An 18,521-nucleotide genomic window follows, 5' to 3' on the forward strand; every position below is an offset into this window, starting at 1 on the left:
TACCTCTAACCATAGTGCTGTGATGCACTGTTCCCTTCATGGGATGATCTCTGATGCCCTGGTCCCTTCATGGGATGATCTCTGATGCCCTGGTCCCTTCATGGGATGATCTCTGATGCCCTGGTCCCTTCATGGGATGATCTCTGATGCCCTGGTCCCTTCATGGGATGATCTCTGATGCCCTGGTCCCTTCATGGGATGATCTCTGATGCACTGGTCCCTTCATGGGATGATCTTGCATACCTCTAATCATAGTGCTGTGATGCCCTGGTCCCTTCATGGGATGATGTCTGATGCCCTGGTCCCTTCATGAGATGATGTCTGATGCCCTGGTGCCTTCATGGGATGATGTCTGATGCCCTGGTGCCTTCATGGGATGATGTCTGATGCACTGGTCCCTTCCTGGGATGATCTCTGATGCACTGGTCCCTTCATGGGATGATCTTGCATACCTCTAATCATAGTGCTGTGATGCCCTGGTCCCTTCATGGGATGATCTGATGCCCTGGTCCCTTCATGGGATGATCTGATGCCCTGGTCCCTTCATGGGATGATCTGATGCCCTGGTCCCTTCATGGGATGATCTCTGATGCCCTGGTCCCTTCATGGGATGATCTCTGATGCACTGGTCCCTTCATGGGATGATCTCTGATCCCTTCATGGGATGATCTTTGATGCACTGGTCCCTTCATGGGATGATCTTTGATGCACTGGTCCCTTCATGGGATGATCTTTGATGCACTGGTCCCTTCATGGGATGATCTTTGATGCACTGGTCCCTTCATGGGATGATCTCTGATGCACTGGTCCCTTCATGGGATGATCTATGATGCACTGGTCCCTTCATGGGATGATGTTGCATACCTCTAATCATAGTGCTGTGATGCCCTGGTCCCTTCATGGGATGATGTCTGATGCACTGGTCCCTTCATGGGATGATGTCTGATGCACTGGTCCCTTCATGGGATGATCTTGCATACCTCTAATCATAGTGCTGTAATGCCCTGGTTCCTTCATGGGATGATCTCCGATGCCCTGGTCCCTTCATGGGATGATCTCCGATGCCCTGGTCCCTTCATGGGATGATCTCCGATGCCCTGGTCCCTTCATGGGATGATCTCCGATGCCCTGGTCCCTTCATGGGATGATCTCCGATGCCCTGGTCCCTTCATGGGATGATCTCCGATGCCCTGGTCCCTTCATGGGATGATCTCCGATGCCCTGGTCCCTTCATGGGATGATCTCCGATGCCCTGGTCCCTTCATGGGATGATCTCCGATGCCCTGGTCCCTTCATGGGATGATCTCCGATGCCCTGGTCCCTTCATGGGATGATCTCTGATGCCCTGGTCCCTTCATGGGATGATCTCTGATGCCCTGGTCCCTTCATGGGATGATCTCTGATGCACTGGTCCCTTCATGGGATGATCTCTGATCCCTTCATGGGATGACATTGATGCACTGGTCCCTTCATGGGATGATCTTTGATGCACTGGTCCCTTCATGGGATGATCTATGATGCACTGGTCCCTTCATGGGATGATGTTGCATACCTCTAATCATAGTGCTGTGATGCCCTGGTCCCTTCATGGGATGATGTCTGATGCACTGGTCCCTTCATGGGATGATGTCTGATGCACTGGTCCCTTCATGGGATGATCTTGCATACCTCTAATCATAGTGCTGTAATGCCCTGGTTCCTTCATGGGATGATCTCCGATGCCCTGGTCCCTTCATGGGATGATCTCCGATGCCCTGGTCCCTTCATGGGATGATCTCCGATGCCCTGGTCCCTTCATGGGATGATCTCCGATGCCCTGGTCCCTTCATGGGATGATCTCCGATGCCCTGGTCCCTTCATGGGATGATCTCCGATGCCCTGGTCCCTTCATGGGATGATCTCCGATGCCCTGGTCCCTTCATGGGATGATCTCTGATGCACTGGTCCCTTCATGGAATGATGTCTGATGCACTGGTCCCTTCATGGGCTGATCTTGCATACCTCTAATGTAAGTGCTGTGGTGTACTGGTCCCTTCATGGGATGATCTCTGATGCACTGGCCCCTTCATGGGCTGATCTTGCATACCTCTAATGTAAGTGCTGTGGTGTACTGGTCCCTTCATGGGATGATCTGATGCCCTGGTCCCTTCATGGGATGATCTCTGATGCCCTGGTCCCTTCATGGGATGATCTCTGATGCCCTGGTCCCTTCATGGGATGATCTTGCATACCTCTGATCATAGTGCTGTGATGCCCTGGTCCCTTCATGGGATGATCTGATGCACTGGTCCCTTCATGGGATGATCTTGCATACCTCTAATCATAGTGCTGTGATGCACTGATCCCTTCATGGGATGATCTCTGATGCACTGATCCCTTCATGGGATGATCTTGCATACCTCTAATCATAGTGCTGTGATGCCCTGGTCCCTTCATGGGATGATCTCTGATGCCCTGGTCCCTTAATGGGATGATCTCTGATGCCCTGGTCCCTTCATTGGATGATCTCTGATGCACTGGTCCCTTCATGGGATGAACTTGCATACCTCTAATCATAGTGCTGTGATGCCCTGTTCCCTTCATGGGATGATCTCTGATGCACTGGTCCCTTCATGGGATGATCTTTGATGCACTGGTCCCTTCATGGGATGATCTCTGCACTGGTCCCTTCATGGGATGATCTTGCATACCTCTAATCATAGTGCTCTGATGCTCTGGTCCCTTCATGGGATGCAGTCTGATGCTCTGGTCCCTTCATGGGATGATCTCTGATGCACTGGTCCCTTCATGGGATGATCTCTGATGCACTGGTCCCTTCATGGGATGATCTTGCATACCTCTAATCATAGTGCTGTGATGCCCTGGTCCCTTCATGGGATGATCTCTGATGCCCTGGTCCCTTCATGGGATGATCTCTGATGCCCTGGTCCCTTCATGGGATGATCTCTGATGCCCTGGTCCCTTCATGGGATGATCTCTGATGCCCTGGTCCCTTCATGGGATAATCTCTGATGCCCTGGTCCCTTCATGGGATGATCTCTGATGCACTGGTCCCTTCATGGGATGATCTCTGATGCACTGGTCCCTTCATGGGATGATCTCTGATGCACTGGTCCATTCATGGGATGATCTTGCATACCTCTAATCATAGTGCTGTGATGCACTGATCCCTTCATGGGATGATCTTGCATACCTCTAATCATAGTGCTGTGATGCCCTGGTCCCTTCATGGGATGATCTCCGATGCCCTGGTCCCTTCATGGGATGATCTCCGATGCCCTGGTCCCTTCATGGGATGATCTCCGATGCCCTGGTCCCTTCATGGGATGATCTCCGATGCCCTGGTCCCTTCATGGGATGATCTCCGATGCCCTGGTCCCTTCATGGGATGATCTCCGATGCCCTGGTCCCTTCATGGGATGATCTCCGATGCCCTGGTCCCTTCATGGGATGATCTCCGATGCCCTGGTCCCTTCATGGGATGATCTCCGATGCCCTGGTCCCTTCATGGGATGATCTCCGATGCACTGGTCCCTTCATGGGATGATCTCTGATGCACTGGTCCCTTCATGGGATGATCTCTGATGCACTGGTCCCTTCATGGGATGATCTCTGATGCACTGGTCCCTTCATGGGATGATCTCTGATGCACTGGTCCCTTCATGGGATGATCTCTGATGCACTGGTCCCTTCATGGGATGATCTTTGATGCACTGGTCCCTTCATGGGATGATCTCTGATGCCCTGGTCCCTTCATGGGATGATCTCTGATGCCCTGGTCCCTTCATGGGATGATGTCTGATGCCCTGGTCCCTTCATGGGATGATCTCTGATGCCCTGGTCCCTTCATGGGATGATCTCTGATGCCCTGGTCCCTTCATGGGATGATCTCTGATGCACTGGTCCCTTCATGGGATGATCTCTGATGCACTGGTCCATTCATGGGATGATCTTGCATACCTCTAATCATAGTGCTGTGATGCACTGATCCCTTCATGGGATGATCTTGCATACCTCTAATCATAGTGCTGTGATGCCCTGGTCCCTTCATGGGATGATCTCCGATGCCCTGGTCCCTTCATGGGATGATCTCCGATGCCCTGGTCCCTTCATGGGATGATCTCCGATGCCCTGGTCCCTTCATGGGATGATCTCCGATGCCCTGGTCCCTTCATGGGATGATCTCCGATGCCCTGGTCCCTTCATGGGATGATCTCCGATGCACTGGTCCCTTCATGGGATGATCTCCGATGCACTGGTCCCTTCATGGGATGATCTCTGATGCACTGGTCCCTTCATGGGATGATCTCTGATGCACTGGTCCCTTCATGGGATGATCTCTGATGCACTGGTCCCTTCATGGGATGATCTCTGATGCACTGGTCCCTTCATGGGATGATCTCTGATGCACTGGTCCCTTCATGGGATGATCTTTGATGCACTGGTCCCTTCATGGGATGATCTTTGATGCACTGGTCCCTTCATGGGATGATGTCTGATGCACTGGTCCCTTCATGGGATGATGTCTGATGCACTGGTCCCTTCATGGGATGATGTCTGATGCACTGGTCCCTTCATGGGATGATGTCTGATGCACTGGTCCCTTCATGGGATGATGTCTGATGCACTGGTCCCTTCATGGGATGATGTCTGATGCACTGGTCCCTTCATGGGATGATCTCTGATGCACTGGTCCCTTCATGGGATGATCTCTGATGCACTGGTCCCTTCATGGGATGATGTCTGATGCACTGGTCCCTTCATGGGATGATCTTGCATACCTCTAATCATAGTGCTGTGAAGCCCTGGTCCCTTCATGGGATGATCTCCGATGCCCTGGTCCCTTCTTGGGATGATCTCTGATGCCCTGGTCCCTTCTTGGGATGATCTCTGATGCCCTGGTCCCTTCTTGGGATGATCTCTGATGCCCTGGTCCCTTCATGGGATGATCTTGCATACCTCTAATCATAGTGCTCTGATGCACTGGTCCCTTCATGGGATGATCTCTGATGCCCTGGTCCCTTCATGGGATGATCCCTGATGCCCTGGTCCCTTCATGGGATGATCTCTGATGCCCTGGTCCCTTCATGGGATGATCTCTGATGCCCTGGTCCCTTCATGGGATGATCTCTGATGCCCTGGTCCCTTCATGGGATGATCTCTGATGCCCTGGTCCCTTCATGGGATGATCTCTGATGCCCTGGTCCCTTCATGGGATGATCTCTGATGCCCTGGTCCCTTCATGGGATGATCTCTGATGCCCTGGTCCCTTCATGGGATGATCTCTGATGCCCTGGTCCCTTCATGGGATGATCTCTGCACTGATCCCTTCATGGGATGATCTTGCATACCTCTAATCGTAGTGCTGTGATGCCCTGGTCCCTTCACGGGATGATGTCTGATGCCCTGGTCCCTTCACGGGATGATGTCTGATGCCCTGGTCCCTTCACGGGATGATGTCTGATGCCCTGGTCCCTTCACGGGATGATGTCTGATGCCCTGGTCCCTTCATGGGATGATCTCTGATGCCCTGGTCCCTTCATGGGATGATCTCTGATGCCCTGGTCCCTTCATGGGATGATTTCTGATGCCCTGGTCCCTTCATGGGATGATTTCTGATTCACTGGTCCCTTCATGGGATGATCTTTGATGCCCTGGTCCCTTCATGGGATGATCTTTGATGCCCTGGTCCCTTCATGGTATGATCTTTCTCTGATGCACTGGCCCCTTCATGGGCTGATCTTGCATACCTCTAATGTAAGTGCTGTGGTGTACTGGTCCCTTCATGGGATGATCTCTGATGCCCTGGTCCCTTCATGGGATGATCTCTGATGCACTGGTCCCTTCATGGGATGATCTTGCATACCTCTAATCATAGTGCTGTGATGCCCTGATCCCTTCATGGGATGATCTCTGATGCACTGATCCCTTCATGGGATGATCTTGCATACCTCTAATCATAGTGCTGTGATGCCCTGGTCCCTTCACGGGATGATGTCTGCCCTGGTCCCTTCACGGGATGATGTCTGATGCCCTGGTCCCTTCATGGGATGATCTCTGATGCTCTGGTCCCTTCATGGGATGATCTCTGATGCTCTGGTCCCCTCATGGGATGATTTCTGATGCCCTGGTCCCTTCATGGGATGATTTCTGATTCACTGGTCCCTTCATGGGATGATCTTTGATGCCCTGGTCCCTTCATGGGATGATCTTTGATGCCATGGTCCCTTCATGGTATGATCTTTCTCTGATGCACTGGTCCCTTCATGGCATGATCTCTGATGCACTGGTCCCTTCATGGCATGATCTCTGATGCACTGGTCCCTTCATGGGATGATCTCTGATGCACTGGTCCCTTCATGGGATGATCTTGTATACCTCTAACCATAGTGCTGTGATGCACTGTTCCCTTCATGGGATGATCTCTGATGCCCTGGTCCCTTCATGGGATGATCTCTGATGCCCTGGTCCCTTCATGGGATGATCTCTGATGCCCTGGTCCCTTCATGGGATGATCTCTGATGCCCTGGTCCCTTCATGGGATGATCTCTGATGCCCTGGTCCCTTCATGGGATGATCTCTGATGCACTGGTCCCTTCATGGGCTGATCTTGCATACCTCTAATGTAAGTGCTGTGGTGTACTGGTCCCTTCATGGGATGATCTCTGATGCACTGATCCCTTCATGGGATGATCTTGCATACCTCTAATCGTAGTGCTGTGATGCCCTGGTCCCTTCACGGGATGATGTCTGATGCCCTGGTCCCTTCACGGGATGATGTCTGATGCCCTGGTCCCTTCATGGGATGATCTCTGATGCCCTGGTCCCTTCATGGGATGATCTCTGATGCCCTGGTCCCTTCATGGGATGATCTCTGATGCCCTGGTCCCTTCATGGGATGATCTCTGATGCCCTGGTCCCTTCATGGGATGATTTCTGATTCACTGGTCCCTTCATGGGATGATCTTTGATGCCCTGGTCCCTTCATGGGATGATCTTTGATGCCCTGGTCCCTTCATGGTATGATCTTTCTCTGATGCACTGGCCCCTTCATGGGCTGATCTTGCATACCTCTAATGTAAGTGCTGTGGTGTACTGGTCCCTTCATGGGATGATCTCTGATGCCCTGGTCCCTTCATGGGATGATCTCTGATGCCCTGGTCCCTTCATGGGATGATCTTGCATACCTCTAATCATAGTGCTGTGATGCCCTGATCCCTTCATGGGATGATCTCTGATGCACTGATCCCTTCATGGGATGATCTTGCATACCTCTAATCATAGTGCTGTGATGCCCTGGTCCCTTCACGGGATGATGTCTGATGCCCTGGTCCCTTCACGGGATGATGTCTGATGCCCTGGTCCCTTCATGGGATGATCTCTGATGCTCTGGTCCCTTCATGGGATGATCTCTGATGCTCTGGTCCCTTCATGGGATGATTTCTGATGCCCTGGTCCCTTCATGGGATGATTTCTGATTCACTGGGCCCTTCATGGGATGATCTTTGATGCCCTGGTCCCTTCATGGGATGATCTTTGATGCCATGGTCCCTTCATGGTATGATCTTTCTCTGATGCACTGGTCCCTTCATGGCATGATCTCTGATGCACTGGTCCCTTCATGGCATGATCTCTGATGCACTGGTCCCTTCATGGGATGATCTCTGATGCACTGGTCCCTTCATGGGATGATCTTGTATACCTCTAACCATAGTGCTGTGATGCACTGTTCCCTTCATGGGATGATCTCTGATGCCCTGGTCCCTTCATGGGATGATCTCTGATGCCCTGGTCCCTTCATGGGATGATCTCTGATGCCCTGGTCCCTTCATGGGATGATCTCTGATGCCCTGGTCCCTTCATGGGATGATCTCTGATGCACTGGTCCCTTCATGGGATGATCTTGCATACCTCTAATCATAGTGCTGTGATGCCCTGGTCCCTTCATGGGATGATGTCTGATGCCCTGGTCCCTTCATGAGATGATGTCTGATGCCCTGGTGCCTTCATGGGATGATGTCTGATGCCCTGGTGCCTTCATGGGATGATGTCTGATGCACTGGTCCCTTCCTGGGATGATCTCTGATGCACTGGTCCCTTCATGGGATGATCTTGCATACCTCTAATCATAGTGCTGTGATGCCCTGGTCCCTTCATGGGATGATCTGATGCCCTGGTCCCTTCATGGGATGATCTGATGCCCTGGTCCCTTCATGGGATGATCTCTGATGCCCTGGTCCCTTCATGGGATGATCTCTGATGCACTGGTCCCTTCATGGGATGATCTCTGATCCCTTCATGGGATGATCTTTGATGCACTGGTCCCTTCATGGGATGATCTTTGATGCACTGGTCCCTTCATGGGATGATCTTTGATGCACTGGTCCCTTCATGGGATGATCTTTGATGCACTGGTCCCGTCATGGGATGATCTCTGATGCACTGGTCCCTTCATGGGATGATCTATGATGCACTGGTCCCTTCATGGGATGATGTTGCATACCTCTAATCATAGTGCTGTGATGCCCTGGTCCCTTCATGGGATGATGTCTGATGCACTGGTCCCTTCATGGGATGATGTCTGATGCACTGGTCCCTTCATGGGATGATCTTGCATACCTCTAATCATAGTGCTGTAATGCCCTGGTTCCTTCATGGGATGATCTCCGATGCCCTGGTCCCTTCATGGGATGATCTCCGATGCCCTGGTCCCTTCATGGGATGATCTCCGATGCCCTGGTCCCTTCATGGGATGATCTCCGATGCCCTGGTCCCTTCATGGGATGATCTCCGATGCCCTGGTCCCTTCATGGGATGATCTCCGATGCCCTGGTCCCTTCATGGGATGATCTCCGATGCCCTGGTCCCTTCATGGGATGATCTCCGATGCCCTGGTCCCTTCATGGGATGATCTCCGATGCCCTGGTCCCTTCATGGGATGATCTCCGATGCCCTGGTCCCTTCATGGGATGATCTCTGATGCCCTGGTCCCTTCATGGGATGATCTCTGATGCACTGGTCCCTTCATGGGATGATCTCTGATGCACTGGTCCCTTCATGGGATGATCTCTGATCCCTTCATGGGATGATCTTTGATGCACTGGTCCCTTCATGGGATGATCTTTGATGCACTGGTCCCTTCATGGGATGATCTTTGATGCACTGGTCCCTTCATGGGATGATCTCTGATGCACTGGTCCCTTCATGGGATGATCTATGATGCACTGGTCCCTTCATGGGATGATGTTGCATACCTCTAATCATAGTGCTGTGATGCCCTGGTCCCTTCATGGGATGATGTCTGATGCACTGGTCCCTTCATGGGATGATGTCTGATGCACTGGTCCCTTCATGGGATGATCTTGCATACCTCTAATCATAGTGCTGTAATGCCCTGGTTCCTTCATGGGATGATCTCCGATACCCTGGTCCCTTCATGGGATGATCTCCGATGCCCTGGTCCCTTCATGGGATGATCTCCGATGCCCTGGTCCCTTCATGGGATGATCTCCGATGCCCTGGTCCCTTCATGGGATGATCTCCGATGCCCTGGTCCCTTCATGGGATGATCTCCGATGCCCTGGTCCCTTCATGGGATGATCTCCGATGCCCTGGTCCCTTCATGGGATGATCTCTGATGCACTGGTCCCTTCATGGAATGATGTCTGATGCACTGGTCCCTTCATGGGCTGATCTTGCATACCTCTAATGTAAGTGCTGTGGTGTACTGGTCCCTTCATGGGATGATCTCTGATGCACTGGCCCCTTCATGGGCTGATCTTGCATACCTCTAATGTAAGTGCTGTGGTGTACTGGTCCCTTCATGGGATGATCTCTGATGCCCTGGTCCCTTCATGGGATGATCTCTGATGCCCTGGTCCCTTCATGGGATGATCCCTGATGCCCTGGTCCCTTCATGGGATGATCTTGCATACCTCTAATCATAGTGCTGTGATGCCCTGGTCCCTTCATGGGATGATCTGATGCACTGGTCCCTTCATGGGATGATCTTGCATACCTCTAATCATAGTGCTGTGATGCACTGATCCCTTCATGGGATGATCTCTGATGCACTGATCCCTTCATGGGATGATCTTGCATACCTCTAATCATAGTGCTGTGATGCCCTGGTCCCTTCATGGGATGATCTCTGATGCCCTGGTCCCTTAATGGGATGATCTCTGATGCCCTGGTCCCTTCATTGGATGATCTCTGATGCACTGGTCCCTTCATGGGATGAACTTGCATACCTCTAATCATAGTGCTGTGATGCCCTGTTCCCTTCATGGGATGATCTCTGATGCACTGGTCCCTTCATGGGATGATCTTTGATGCACTGGTCCCTTCATGGGATGATCTCTGCACTGGTCCCTTCATGGGATGATCTTGCATACCTCTAATCATAGTGCTCTGATGCTCTGGTCCCTTCATGGGATGCAGTCTGATGCTCTGGTCCCTTCATGGGATGATCTCTGATGCACTGGTCCCTTCATGGGATGATCTCTGATGCACTGGTCCCTTCATGGGATGATCTTGCATACCTCTAATCATAGTGCTGTGATGCCCTGGTCCCTTCATGGGATGATCTCTGATGCCCTGGTCCCTTCATGGGATGATCTCTGATGCCCTGGTCCCTTCATGGGATGATCTCTGATGCCCTGGTCCCTTCATGGGATAATCTCTGATGCCCTGGTCCCTTCATGGGATGATCTCTGATGCACTGGTCCCTTCATGGGATGATCTCTGATGCACTGGTCCCTTCATGGGATGATCTCTGATGCACTGGTCCATTCATGGGATGATCTTGCATACCTCTAATCATAGTGCTGTGATGCCCTGGTCCCTTCATGGGATGTTCTCCGATGCCCTGGTCCCTTCATGGGATGATCTCCGATGCCCTGGTCCCTTCATGGGATGATCTCCGATGCCCTGGTCCCTTCATGGGATGATCTCCGATGCCCTGGTCCCTTCATGGGATGATCTCCGATGCCCTGGTCCCTTCATGGGATGATCTCCGATGCCCTGGTCCCTTCATGGGATGATCTCCGATGCCCTGGTCCCTTCATGGGATGATCTCCGATGCCCTGGTCCCTTCATGGGATGATCTCCGATGCCCTGGTCCCTTCATGGGATGATCTCCGATGCCCTGGTCCCTTCATGGGATGATCTCCGATGCACTGGTCCCTTCATGGGATGATCTCCGATGCACTGGTCCCTTCATGGGATGATCTTTGATGCACTGGTCCCTTCATGGGATGATCTTTGATGCACTGGTCCCTTCATGGGATGATCTTTGATGCACTGGTCCCTTCATGGGATGATCTTTGATGCACTGGTCCCTTCATGGGATGATCTTTGATGCACTGGTCCCTTCATGGGATGATGTCTGATGCACTGGTCCCTTCATGGGATGATGTCTGATGCACTGGTCCCTTCATGGGATGATGTCTGATGCACTGGTCCCTTCATGGGATGATCTCTGATGCACTGGTCCCTTCATGGGATGATCTCTGATGCACTGGTCCCTTCATGGGATGATGTCTGATGCACTGGTCCCTTCATGGGATGATCTTGCATACCTCTAATCATAGTGCTGTGAAGCCCTGGTCCCTTCATGGGATGATCTCCGATGCCCTGGTCCCTTCATGGGATGATCTCCGATGCCCTGGTCCCTTCTTGGGATGATCTCTGATGCCCTGGTCCCTTCTTGGGATGATCTCTGATGCCCTGGTCCCTTCATGGGATGATCTTGCATACCTCTAATCATAGTGCTCTGATGCACTGGTCCCTTCATGGGATGATCTTTGATGCACTGGTCCCTTCATGGGATGATCTTTGATGCACTGGTCCCTTCATGGGATGATCTTGCATACCTCTAATCATAGTGCTCTGATGCTCTGGTCCCTTCATGGGATGATCTCTGATGCACTGGCCCCTTCATGGGATGATCTCTGATGCCCTGGTCCCTTCATGGGATGATCTCTGATGCCCTGGTCCCTTCATGGGATGATCTCTGATGCACTGGTCCCTTCATGGGATGTTCTCTGATGCACTGGTCCCTTCATGGGATGATCTTGCATACCTCTAATCATAGTGCTGTGATGCGCTGGTCCCTTCATGGGATGATCTCTGATGCGCTGGTCCCTTCATGGGATGATCTCTGATGCGCTGGTCCCTTCATGGGATGATCTCTGATGCCCTGGTCCCTTCATGGGATAATCTCTGATGCCCTGGTCCCTTCATGGGATGATCTTGCATACCTCTAATCATAGTGCTCTGATGCACTGGTCCCTTCATGGGATGATCGTTGATGCCCTGGTCCCTTCATGGGATAATCTCTGATGCCCTGGTCCCTTCATGGGATGATCTTGCATACCTCTAATCATAGTGCTCTGATGCACTGGTCCCTTCATGGGATGATCGTTGATGCACTGGTCCCTTCATGGGATGATCTCTGCACTGGTCCCTTCATGGGATGATCTTGCATACCTCTAATCATAGTGCTCTGACGCACTGGTCCCTTCATGGGATGATCTCTGACGCACTGGTCCCTTCATGGGATGATCTCTGACGCACTGGTCCCTTCATGGGATGATCTCTGACGCACTGGTCCCTTCATGGGATGATCTCTGACGCACTGGTCCCTTCATGGGATGATCTCTGACGCACTGGTCCCTTCATGGGATGATCTCTGACGCACTGGTCCCTTCATGGGATGATCTCTGACGCACTGGTCCCTTCATGGGATGATCTGACGCACTGGTCCCTTCATGGGATGATATCTGATGCACTGGTCCCTTCATGGGATGATATCTGATGCACTGGTCCCTTCATGGGATGATATCTGATGCACTGGTCCCTTCATGGGATGATCTCTGATGCACTGGTCCCTTCATGGGATGATCTCTGATGCACTGGTCCCTTCATGGGATGATCTCTGATGCACTGGTCCCTTCATGGGATGATCTCTGATGCACTGGTCCCTTAATGGGATGATCTCTGATGCCCTGGTCCCTTCATTGGATGATCTCTGATGCACTGGTCCCTTCATGGGATGAACTTGCATACCTCTAATCATAGTGCTGTGATGCCCTGTTCCCTTCATGGGATGATCTCTGATGCACTGGTCCCTTCATGGGATGATCTTTGATGCACTGGTCCCTTCATGGGATGATCTCTGCACTGGTCCCTTCATGGGATGATCTTGCATACCTCTAATCATAGTGCTCTGATGCTCTGGTCCCTTCATGGGATGCAGTCTGATGCTCTGGTCCCTTCATGGGATGATCTCTGATGCACTGGTCCCTTCATGGGATGATCTCTGATGCACTGGTCCCTTCATGGGATGATCTTGCATACCTCTAATCATAGTGCTGTGATGCCCTGGTCCCTTCATGGGATGATCTCTGATGCCCTGGTCCCTTCATGGGATGATCTCTGATGCCCTGGTCCCTTCATGGGATGATCTCTGATGCCCTGGTCCCTTCATGGGATAATCTCTGATGCCCTGGTCCCTTCATGGGATGATCTCTGATGCACTGGTCCCTTCATGGGATGATCTCTGATGCACTGGTCCCTTCATGGGATGATCTCTGATGCACTGGTCCATTCATGGGATGATCTTGCATACCTCTAATCATAGTGCTGTGATGCACTGATCCCTTCATGGGATGATCTTGCATACCTCTAATCATAGTGCTGTGATGCCCTGGTCCCTTCATGGGATGATCTCCGATGCCCTGGTCCCTTCATGGGATGATCTCCGATGCCCTGGTCCCTTCATGGGATGATCTCCGATGCCCTGGTCCCTTCATGGGATGATCTCCGATGCCCTGGTCCCTTCATGGGATGATCTCCGATGCCCTGGTCCCTTCATGGGATGATCTCCGATGCCCTGGTCCCTTCATGGGATGATCTCCGATGCCCTGGGCCCTTCATGGGATGATCTCCGATGCCCTGGGCCCTTCATGGGATGATCTCCGATGCCCTGGGCCCTTCATGGGATGATCTCCGATGCCCTGGGCCCTTCATGGGATGATCTCCGATGCCCTGGGCCCTTCATGCCCTGGTCCCTTCATGGGATGATCTCTGATGCCCTGGTCCCTTCATGGGATGATCTCTGATGCACTGGTCCCTTCATGGGATGATCTTGCATACCTCTAATCATAGTGCTGTGATGCACTGGTCCCTTCATGGGATGATATCTGATGCACTGGTCCCTTCATGGGATGAAGTCTGATGCACTGGTCCCTTCATGGGATGATCTTGCATACCTCTAATCATAGTGCTGTGATGCCCTGGTTCCTTCATGGGATGATCTCCGATGCCCTGGTTCCTTCATGGGATGATCTCCGATGCCCTGGTTCCTTCATGGGATGATCTCCGATGCCCTGGTTCCTTCATGGGATGATCTCCGATGCCCTGGTCCCTTCATGGGATGATCTCCGATGCCCTGGTCCCTTCATGGGATGATCTCCGATGCCCTGGTCCCTTCATGGGATGATCTCCGATGCCCTGGTCCCTTCATGGGATGATCTCCGATGCCCTGGTCCCTTCATGGGATGATCTCTGATGCCCTGGTCCCTTCATGGGATGATCTCTGATGCCCTGGTCCCTTCATGGGATGATCTCTGATGCCCTGGTCCCTTCATGGGATGATCTCTGATGCCCTGGTCCCTTCATGGGATGATCTCTGATGCCCTGGTCCCTTCATGGGATGATCTCTGATGCCCTGGTCCCTTCATGGGATGATCTCTGATGCCCTGGTCCCTTCATGGGATGATCTCTGATGCCCTGGTCCCTTCATGGGATGATCTCTGATGCCCTGGTCCCTTCATGGGATGATCTCTGATGCACTGGTCCCTTCATGGGATGATCTCTGATGCACTGGTCCCTTCATGGGATGATCTCTGATGCACTGGTCCCTTCATGGGATGATCTCTGATGCACTGGTCCCTTCATGGGATGATCTCTGATGCCCTGGTCCCTTCATGGGATGATCTCTGATGCCCTGGTCCCTTCATGGGATGATCTTGCATACCTCTAATCATAGTGCTGTGAAGCCCTGGTCCCTTCATGGGATGATCTCCGATGCCCTGGTCCCTTCTTGGGATGATCTCTGATGCCCTGGTCCCTTCTTGGGATGATCTCTGATGCCCTGGTCCCTTCATGGGATGATCTTGCATACCTCTAATCATAGTGCTCTGATGCACTGGTCCCTTCATGGGATGATCTTTGATGCACTGGTCCCTTCATGGGATGATCTTTGATGCACTGGTCCCTTCATGGGATGATCTTTGATGCACTGGTCCCTTCATGGGATGATCTTGCATACCTCTAATCATAGTGCTCTGATGCTCTGGTCCCTTCATGGGATGATCTCTGATGCTCTGGCCCCTTCATGGGATGATCTCTGATGCCCTGGTCCCTTCATGGGATGATCTCTGATGCCCTGGTCCCTTCATGGGATGATCTCTGATGCCCTGGTCCCTTCATGGGATGATCTCTGATGCCCTGGTCCCTTCATGGGATGATCTCTGATGCCCTGGTCCCTTCATGGGATGATCTCTGATGCCCTGGTCCCTTCATGGGATGATCTCTGATGCACTGGTCCCTTCATGGGATGATCTCTGATGCACTGGTCCCTTCATGGGATGATCTTGCATACCTCTAATCATAGTGCTGTGATGCCCTGGTCCCTTCATGGGATGATCTCTGATGCGCTGGTCCCTTCATGGGATGATCTCTGATGCCCTGGTCCCTTCATGGGATAATCTCTGATGCCCTGGTCCCTTCATGGGATGATCTCTGATGCCCTGGTCCCTTCATTGGGATGATATCTGATGCACTGGTCTCTTCATGGGATGATCTTGCATACCTCTAATCATAGTGCTGTGATGCACTGGTCCCTTCATGGGATGATCTCTGATGCACTGGTCCCTTCATGGGATGATCGTTGATGCACTGGTCCCTTCATGGGATGATCTCTGATGCACTGGTCCCTTCATGGGATGATCTCTGATGCACTGGTCCCTTCATGGGATGATCTCTGATGCACTGGTCCCTTCATGGGATGATCTCTGATGCACTGGTCCCTTCATGGGATGATCTCTGACGCACTGGTCCCTTCATGGGATGATCTCTGACGCACTGGTCCCTTCATGGGATGATCTCTGACGCACTGGTCCCTTCATGGGATGATCTCTGACGCACTGGTCCCTTCATGGGATGATCTCTGACGCACTGGTCCCTTCATGGGATGATCTCTGACGCACTGGTCCCTTCATGGGATGATCTCTGACGCACTGGTCCCTTCATGGGATGATCTCTGACGCACTGGTCCCTTCATGGGATGATCTCTGACGCACTGGTCCCTTCATGGGATGATCTCTGACGCACTGGTCCCTTCATGGGATGATCTCTGATGCACTGGTCCCTTCATGGGATGATCTCTGATGCACTGGTCCCTTCATGGGATGATCTTGCATACCTCTAATCATAGTGCTGTGATGCCCTGGTCCCTTCATGGGATGATCTCTGATGCCCTGGTCCCTTAATGGGATGATCTCTGATGCCCTGGTCCCTTCATTGGATGATCTCTGATGCACTGGTCCCTTCATGGGATGAACTTGCATACCTCTAATCATAGTGCTGTGATGCCCTGTTCCCTTCATGGGATGATCTCTGATGCACTGGTCCCTTCATGGGATGATCTTTGATGCACTGGTCCCTTCATGGGATGATCTCTGCACTGGTCCCTTCATGGGATGATCTTGCATACCTCTAATCATAGTGCTCTGATGCTCTGGTCCCTTCATGGGATGCAGTCTGATGCTCTGGTCCCTTCATGGGATGATCTCTGATGCACTGGTCCCTTCATGGGATGATCTCTGATGCACTGGTCCCTTCATGGGATGATCTTGCATACCTCTAATCATAGTGCTGTGATGCCCTGGTCCCTTCATGGGATGATCTCTGATGCCCTGGTCCCTTCATGGGATGATCTCTGATGCCCTGGTCCCTTCATGGGATGATCTCTGATGCCCTGGTCCCTTCATGGGATAATCTCTGATGCCCTGGTCCCTTCATGGGATGATCTCTGATGCACTGGTCCCTTCATGGGATGATCTCTGATGCACTGGTCCCTTCATGGGATGATCTCTGATGCACTGGTCCATTCATGGGATGATCTTGCATACCTCTAATCATAGTGCTGTGATGCACTGGTCCCTTCATGGGCTGATCTTGCATACCTCTAATGTAAGTGCTGTGGTGTACTGGTCCCTTCATGGGATGATCTCTGATGCCCTGGTCCCTTCATGGGATGATCTCTGATGCCCTGGTCCCTTCATGGGATGATCTCTGATGCCCTGGTCCCTTCATGGGATGATCTTGCATACCTCTAATCATAGTGCTGTGATGCCCTGGTCCCTTCATGGGATGATCTGATGCACTGGTCCCTTCATGGGATGATCTTGCATACCTCTAATCATAGTGCTGTGATGCACTGATCCCTTCATGGGATGATCTCTGATGCACTGATCCCTTCATGGGATGATCTTGCATACCTCTAATCGTAGTGCTGTGATGCCCTGGTCCCTTCACGGGATGATCTCTGATGCCCTGGTCCCTTCATGGGATGATCTCTGATGCCCTGGTCCCTTCATGGGATGATCTCTGATGCCCTGGTCCCTTCATGGGATGATCTCTGATGCCCTGGTCCCTTCATGGGATGATCTCTGATGCCCTGGTCCCTTCATGGGATGATCTCTGATGCTCTGGTCCCTTCATGGGATGATCTCTGATGCTCTGGTCCCTTCATGGGATGATCTCTGATGCTCTGGTCCCTTCATGGGATGATCTCTGATGCTCTGGTCCCTTCATGGGATGATCTCTGATGCTCTGGTCCCTTCATGGGATGATTTCTGATGCCCTGGTCCCTTCATGGGATGATTTCTGATGCCCTGGTCCCTTCATGGGATGATTTGATGCCCTGGTCCCTTCATGGGATGATTTCTGATTAACTGGTCCCTTCATGGGATGATTTCTGATTCACTGGTCCCTTCATGGGATGATTTCTGATTCACTGGTACCTTCATGGGATGGGTTCTGATTCACTGGTCCCTTCATGGGATGATCTTTGATGCCCTGGTCCCTTCATGGGATGATCTTTGATGCCCTGGTCCCTTCATGGTATGATCTTTCTCTGATGCACTGGTCCCTTCATGGGATGATCTCTGATGCACTGGTCCCTTCATGGCATGATCTCTGATGCACTGGTCCCTTCATGGCATGATCTCTGATGCACTGGTCCCTTCATGGGATGATCTTGCATACCTCTAATCATAGTGCTGTGATGCCCTGGTCCCTTCATGGGATGATCTCTGATGCCCTGGTCCCTTCATGGGATGATCTCTGATGCCCTGGTCCCTTCATGGGATGATCTCTGATGCCCTGGTCCCTTCATGGGATGATCTGATGCCCTGGTCCCTTCATGGGATGATCTCTGATGCACTGGTCCC

This window comes from Triturus cristatus, chromosome 6 (assembly GCF_964204655.1).
Source record: "Triturus cristatus chromosome 6, aTriCri1.1, whole genome shotgun sequence".
Classification (NCBI taxonomy): Eukaryota; Metazoa; Chordata; class Amphibia; order Caudata; family Salamandridae; genus Triturus; species Triturus cristatus.